This window comes from Panulirus ornatus, chromosome 34 (assembly GCF_036320965.1).
Source record: "Panulirus ornatus isolate Po-2019 chromosome 34, ASM3632096v1, whole genome shotgun sequence".
Classification (NCBI taxonomy): domain Eukaryota; kingdom Metazoa; phylum Arthropoda; class Malacostraca; order Decapoda; family Palinuridae; genus Panulirus; species Panulirus ornatus.
In genome coordinates, this window is record NC_092257.1 from 13385752 (window position 1) to 13393251 (window position 7500).

General features: G+C 44.4%; 1 protein-coding gene across 7 annotated transcripts in view; it reads right to left on the bottom strand.

Annotated features, from left to right (window-relative positions):
* LOC139759876 (uncharacterized) overlaps window positions 1-7500 on the bottom strand; it is a 406891-nt gene that overhangs the window by 129802 nt on the left and 269589 nt on the right. Inside the window, exon 1 of one of the 7 annotated variants that reach the window (XM_071682402.1) lies at window positions 44-1331. The exons of the other annotated variants lie outside the window; for them this stretch is intronic. The gene's annotated coding sequence lies outside the window, so the exon portion shown is untranslated. Of the gene's footprint in view, window positions 1-43; window positions 1332-7500 lie in introns of those variants that run through there. 7 annotated transcript variants of the gene reach the window in all.

Consider the following 7500-nt stretch of genomic DNA (forward strand, 5'->3'; position numbering starts at 1 on the left):
CATGACACGGCAAAGACCCGACTACAGAGACCATGACACAGACCTCCAGTGAGGGCGGAGAGGGTGGCCGGGGCGTGTGTGGTGGTGATGGCCTGCACAGTCTTGCATGGACTGCAGAACACGCATGGCGGAGGCTGGCCAGGGGGGTCCACCAGGTGCGAGATATGCTCTATGAGCGTGAGGGTAGCAGGTGTCACGCTCCCTATAGAGCTCCTCCTGGGGCCCTCCCTCCAGCTGCCGGCCAGGAGCGTGGTGCTGGTGGTGGTGGTGCTGGCGCCGCTGCTGTAGGCGCTGCTGCTCCGGCTGCTGTCCGAACAATACTCGAGGACGGTGTCGTCAGCGGTCGTCGTCGCCAGAGGTCGTCACCGGAGGCCGAACTGGTCGTACGGCGCCCGCGGTATGAAGGCACTCGATCGCCGCCGGTGACCACAACCGCAGCACGCCATCATGACTCGAGCCCGCCGCAGCAAGCCCATGCGGCACCGCAGGGGGCGGCGGCGTGCTGGAGGTACCGCAGTCGTACACCGGACGGGAGAACACCTCCAAAAAAAAAGAAGATAAAAAGAGAGAATCTTTCACAGGTCGCAACGACGGGAGGTCACGGGAGGTCACGCGAGGTCAACTAGTCCCTCTGACCATGAAGACTGAACACAGTCACCAAGCGAAGATAACCTCCGTCATTTCCAGCCTCCACGACGTAGGTGAGCCAGCGACCAACACAAGACCCCCGAGAGAGAGAGAGAGACAGAGAGACAGAGATCTCTCTCTCTCTCATTACTCGACATTGACCAACAATGGACACATCTTTGAGCACGGTTAATCGGGGTAATGAGGACGCGGTGGTTCGGATTTTCAAACACACGGGTTAATGAATGGTTCGAGCGACGAACCTCAGGCAAGTGTGTGTGGCGGGAAAAAATCAGTTTTTTTTTTTCGTTGTTGACGCACTGTGTTCAGAAGGCACGCGGCGCTACCTATCTGCGCCAGGCAACGGACCGACCGGACCAAACAGTTATCAAACGTAGTCCAGGGTTCGAATCCATTACTAAGTTATAGTTTTTCCTATTGTTTTAATACGACAACATCCCGCGGATGTATGCGACGCTTCGGTATCGAATCTTGAGGTTTGTGTGAGACTACGAGTAAGGGTGTTTAACGACAGGCGATACGAGTCAAACACCACTGCGGTAGGGAACCACCTGGAAGAACAGGTCAGCCAATCGGGTAGGTAAGGCCTGGGTGGGAGGACAAGCGCTCGACATGTGCGTGTTACCCCACCAGCGTCCGGCCCAGCACTGACGCTTCCTCGCTGGCCAAGCCTTCCCCAGTCCGAGCCATCGCCCGCGCCGCCACTGACAACCACTACCCACTGTAGGCGTGTGTGTGTGTGTGTGTGTGTGTGGCCGCACTTTACCTAACCCCGGGACCTAAATTACCAACACACTCTCTAGCCATCGCTGTCTTATCTCCACCAACACACTCTGTAGCCACTTCTGTCATATCATACGTGCTGCCCGTCTATCCGACGACGCCTCTAACGCTGCTCTCTCTCTGTCCATAGAAATCCACTCTTCTGTCTACCTTTCGAAGGACATATTTTGTCTCATCCCATTTCCAAAGTCTCCGTAACACATCTGTCTAACCGCTGTCGACCTCTTTGATACTAACGCCGTCTCCTAACCTACATCTGTGTATATCACACCTGTCTCATTCCTTCCTACCAGTTCATAATACAACTGTCTCACCTCTTGCTGCTACCTGTCCATTCCACACTTATCTCACCATCTGTTACCGATCCACACCCCGTCCGTATCATACCTGTCTCACCGCTTCTCATCCAACCACATCACCGCGCCTTTCTCCCGACCCTCAAAAGACAAGTGGATCGTCAGGTTCCCTCCTCATTATAACCCATAACAAAGGCACATCCCTTACTTCCTCAACTCAAGAATGATAAACACCTCAGTCGGAGCACAGTGCCCGGAGTGCCCCTCTTTGTCAACCCTTGAGCGAATGTCTCTCGCTGGCAGATAGAATCGGAAAGTCTCTTTATCGTACAAGTGTCTTGCCAATTCTCAACATCGGGTCACTGACCGTCTAAGAGTTCACAGCGAGATACAGATGTGTTCTTCACCGATATCATCACAGATTCAATAGCAGGAGGAAAAAAAAAGAAGAGCACGTGTCCCCTCAATAAACAGCATCTCTCTCTCTCTCTCTCTCTCTTTATATATATATATATATATTCAAGTGAGTATTCTGAAGGGCAGTTGAATGTGTTAGGTGATAGGGAGGCAGGTGTGGGCGTCTGGAACGTAGAATTATGCGAAGCGAAATCGGGTTTGGTGAAATGTAAAAAGCCTTACGTGAGCTGAAATGTGGCAAAGTAGCTGGAGTTGAATGGAACCTCAGTTGAATTTTGGAAGAAAGGTTGTGATATAGAGTTGATGGTTGGTTAGTTAGGATTTTCAGCGTCTGCATGGCTCAGAGCGAGGTATCTGACGACTGACGGAAATGCTTGCATAGTACCACTGTTTGAATGCATTAAGGAAGGGAAAAAATCGAATGGAATTACAGAGGTATAAGTTTGCAATGTATACTTGGAAAGTTGTACAAGAAAACGTGGTGACCGGGAGAGAGGTTGTGACATGCACGGTGAATGAGAACTGGGAGGCAGTGTGTGGCTTTAGGGGCGGAAAAGAATGTGTGGATCAGGTGTTTAAGAGAACAGAGGCGAGCAAAGGAGGCCGTCCATCATCTGTTCCTGGTACAATCTAGGCCCATTCATGTAACCCCTTCTCGAGGGCGAGGACCGAAGCAATATCTATAGAACAGGAATGAGAGAAAACCAGTCATGATCACTGAAAACGAAGACCATGTTAAGGTTTCGGGTCTGGCCGTGAGAGCTAAGAAAGATCAACTGACTTTGTTCAATTCACCAGAGTAAATCAAGTGTTTCCTGAGGGCAAACGATGCCCTGTGTCTAATGTGGGGTTTACCATGATATTTAGGGATGTCGAGGATGGTATATCAACGGCGTTGATTGCTTTTAAGCCCAAGAGCCATCAAAGAAAATGAGAAACCCACGGAGAGATTTAGAAAGAGATATTGGAGGGAAATTGGGTTTTGCCCTCCCAGGAAATTTCATCCAAATATGAAATAAAGAAATAGTTAGGAACAGATGAGACTTAGATCGAGTGACATCTATCTATCTATCTATCTATCTATATATATATATATATATATATATATATATATATATATATATATATATATATATGAAAAATATGAAAGGTATATCTATATATGATTCTTTATGAATGTATCATGGCAATTAATCTGTATATGTATGAACATGGATGGATTTACACTTTCGGCCTCCCTTCTAACAACTGACAGACACGAATTCAACTCTCCTGCCACCTACTAACCATTCGTACCCACTCACCAAACCACTAACCATTCTAGGTATCCCGTAACGACACCCCACAGACACAAACACTGGGGCAACAAACTAAATACCCTCCAAATACTCACTAGCACCAGATTTGACAAAGAATAAGAACCCTCCTTTGATATCCAAAGCAAACAATTAAACCGGTTTGACCCAAAAACGACATATCATCTGCCTGGTTATCCTCTCAAACAACGAAGACAATCAAAGCCGCGAACCACTCAAAACAGAACACTCAGAACTGTCTCACTGGCTGCGTTTTCATCACAGACACGACACCTGCACAATGAAGTTAAAGATAGCCTCGGTACAGCCCTTTATCAACATGCTCAGTACTCACCTGCCATGCAACAGTGCTACAGACGCTTTCCATCTAAACCACACCATAACTAACCACCAGAGCACACGAAGCTTAAACCTTGATTCACATTTCAGGAACTTATACTCACAGCTCTTCCTTCCTGACACAAAATATGCACATAGGAATGATCCGAGAAACAATAGATAGCCATCCTTCTACCTCAGTCTTAAACACTTCGCAACATGATGATACAGTCCATCAGAAAATACACCTACACACCCCCTAGACATGTACGTGTTACACTTTCTCGTCTACGAACTGGACAGAACGTATCCCTACATCAATACAAACAACATCGATTCTATGTATATATATATATATATATATATATATATATATATATATATATATATATATATATATATATATATAGCAAGACCATTCATACCTCCCATAACATTCCCAAAACACTTGTTGTTCAATTGCTCCAGTGTCGCCCTACATAGACACACACACACACACACACACACACACACACACACACACACACACATACACACACACACACACACACATACACACACACACACACACACACATATCATTACTTAATCTTATGACCTGTATTTCCATCTGGTGGAAGCTATAGCTTTCTGAGACTTACTGGAATTCCATAAAAGACAGAAGGAACTCCTGGAACAGGAAGGTAAAGTTATATACACTTACCTTATTTCATAACTGGAAACTGCCCTTACAGATACGAATTCCTGTGGGACCAGTCACATCAGTATGTGTTCAACCCATGGATAACACAGTTAGCAGTCTTTTTTTCCCATTTTCTTTGAAAAAAATTGCAAATTATGGCACGTTTTCAATCACCAGACTGGAAAGGTCACTTCTCGATAAATCAAATCATTTCTAAATGAAATCAACGAGTTTTCTTCTTTTCAACTGTGAACTGTGGTAATTACTTTATCCGGAGCCCCCACTCAAAATTTTGCACCAAAATAAGATTTATGAGACGAACACAATCACATTCGTTGCAATTAACCCTTCCAGCCCGGGTTTGTTGAAGTATATATCGGATCCTTGATTCTAACATAGTCGTTCCTGAGTCTGTCTGTCTGTTAAAGTATCTGTTAGGCAGAAAATGATGTCATATCACCCTCTCTCTCTATCTATCTATCTATCTGTATACAGAGAGAGTGCTGGAGATAGCCTGGATTAAGTCACTGAATTACCCATGCCCTCACAGTAAACACAAATAAAAGAAAAAATAAAAGTATCAATATCTTACAATATACATTTGTGATGTATTCACATGATGATATTTCCCTTTTAATATACACTCGTGAGTAGGCCCATTTAGGCATACACACATTGATATACACAAACTCATTCTTCGTTGTCACACACATGTACAAATACAAAATTCACCCATATAAACAGAGACTCACACACACATGCATATGCATATCCAAGCACTCACACAAACAAGGGTAAATGCTGATATTTATACAAACATATATAACGTGTAGAGACGTTCGAAAATAAATATTAGTCACTCCGTAAATAATCACAGCCATAAGAGAAAACGGTAAAGTACGAGCCCATTTTCTGTATTCCTTATGCCTAACTAAAGTAATTCAATCCTACCTTCTATTTTGCTTTATCTTTAACGATAATACGTCGAATTAGTCTTTGATATTACTAGTGAATCTCTTTCCAACTTAAATCAAACTAAATATCACCTGAGAAAGAAATTGGTGAACGCTAGTATTATTGTTTAGCCGCAGCAGTAGCCACACTTGTCACGTGGTCTACTAAAAAGTTAATGTGAAAAGTTTATCATATATATATATATATATATATATATATATATATATATATATATATATATATATATATATATATATATAATCTTACAGTTTCCGGCCCCACAGCGATTCTTTGGTGAGCGATACGTTTTGCCGGTGGCAAATTATGTCATTCGGACGAGTGTGACGTCACCCTCATTTCTCTCGCAAATTACTCGTTTCTTAGACACCCTAACCCCCCATCTACCCCCTCCCCCACCTTATAACACTCGTGTCGGAAAACGTGGTCGTTCGTGGCTATGCACGGGGAGGCTGGGGTAGCAGAAACGAGTGATCTGCTGTAGGAACGAGAGACCAGCAGATTGCCTCGTTCACATCAACTACCATTGGGAAAACATATCGTTCGGCCGCACTTAGATGCTTCACAACCTTATCCTAACAAACCTAATCTAATAAGACCTTCATAACCATAGTCTAGCCTTACCAAACGTAACTACAACGTAGTCTTAAACAATCGTAGGTGAGGAGTGAGTGTGTGTGTGTCTTCCTAGCGTAGCCCGTGTGTGTGTGCTCCACCTGCGGACCTCCAATGTGGCCAGGCCTTCCCCAAGCCGGTGACTCCGCCCACAAACATCACTACCAGAAGGTTTTACTCACATTAACTTACTCAAATTCGGAAGCGAAGGCGCCGTTGAGACCCAATGGCGGGTCGGTTGGCATATCACAGGGTTTATCTCGATGTCTGAGTTGATTTTGACGGTGATTTTACTGTTTCTTTCGAGCAGCGTGCACCTCTACACGACTCTATCTTCAGACTGATTGAAAATAAGACATATAAGCTGCCCACTACCCACGCGGCTCATCAAGCGACGATGATTGGCTAACACCATAGGACGCTGTTCTCTGATTGGGTAATAGGAAGTTGAGAAATCACTTCTCTTCACGATTTGACGCGTGGCCCACACCAGGCGCATGCGCGGAGGTACACAAACGCACGAACGCACACAAACTTTATGCTTCTGTGGCGTATAACACACACACACACACACACACATTCACATATACACACAAACACACACGTACACTCACACACACACACACACACACACATTCACATATACACACAAACACACACGTACTCACACACACACACACACACACATTCACATATACACACAACACACACACGTACACTCACACACACACACACTTACACTCACACATACACACAAACACACGTACACTCACACACACACACACACACACACACACACGTACACACACACACATACACACGTACTCTCACACACACACACACACACACACACGTACATTAATACACACACACACACACACACACACACACACACACAAACACACGTACATTCACACACACACAAACACACAGACACACAGACACACACACAGACACACACAAAGACACACACACACACACACACACACACACACACGTACATTCACACACACACACACACACACACACACACACACACACGTACATTCACACACACACAAACACGCACACGTACACTCACACACACACACACACACACACACACACACACACACACACACAACACATATAACTTAAACACATTGTTATAATTCTGATCTTTTTATTATTAAAATCTTAAGTAATCGTGTAATTTCTAGTACTTTAAAGAAATGATATTATTCATTAGATGCAATGACTAGTGTGAAGAAGCCGAATGACTCATTAAACAGCAAGATAAACGAAATATTAATGTAAATCGAACGTGACAAAGTGGAGTCAAATTCGCGAGAAACTCTACGGCGCCTGCCACCCGTGTTTCACTTACTCTAGCCCAAAAAAATCTCGTTTTCTATGAGCGCATACATCTACTTTGTAAAATTTCTTGGAAAATTACTTGTATCTATCCAATCTG